Raw genomic sequence first — 213 nt, forward strand, 5'->3', positions numbered from 1 at the left:
TTGAGAAAGGTTTAATGTTTGAATCATATCTTTTCTTGTTAGCCAAGTCATTAATTTTTAAAATCAAATCTTTTTAAAATGTTTTTCAAATCATATTTTCTCAATCACATATTTTTTAAACTAATCATAACTTCTTAACCACATCTTTTTCAAAATAGTTTTCAATCAAATCTTTTTGATTTCTAATTTCAAAATCTTTTTCAAAAATCACTT

Source organism: Arachis duranensis, chromosome 1 (assembly GCF_000817695.3).
Source record: "Arachis duranensis cultivar V14167 chromosome 1, aradu.V14167.gnm2.J7QH, whole genome shotgun sequence".
Classification (NCBI taxonomy): Eukaryota; Viridiplantae; Streptophyta; class Magnoliopsida; order Fabales; family Fabaceae; genus Arachis; species Arachis duranensis.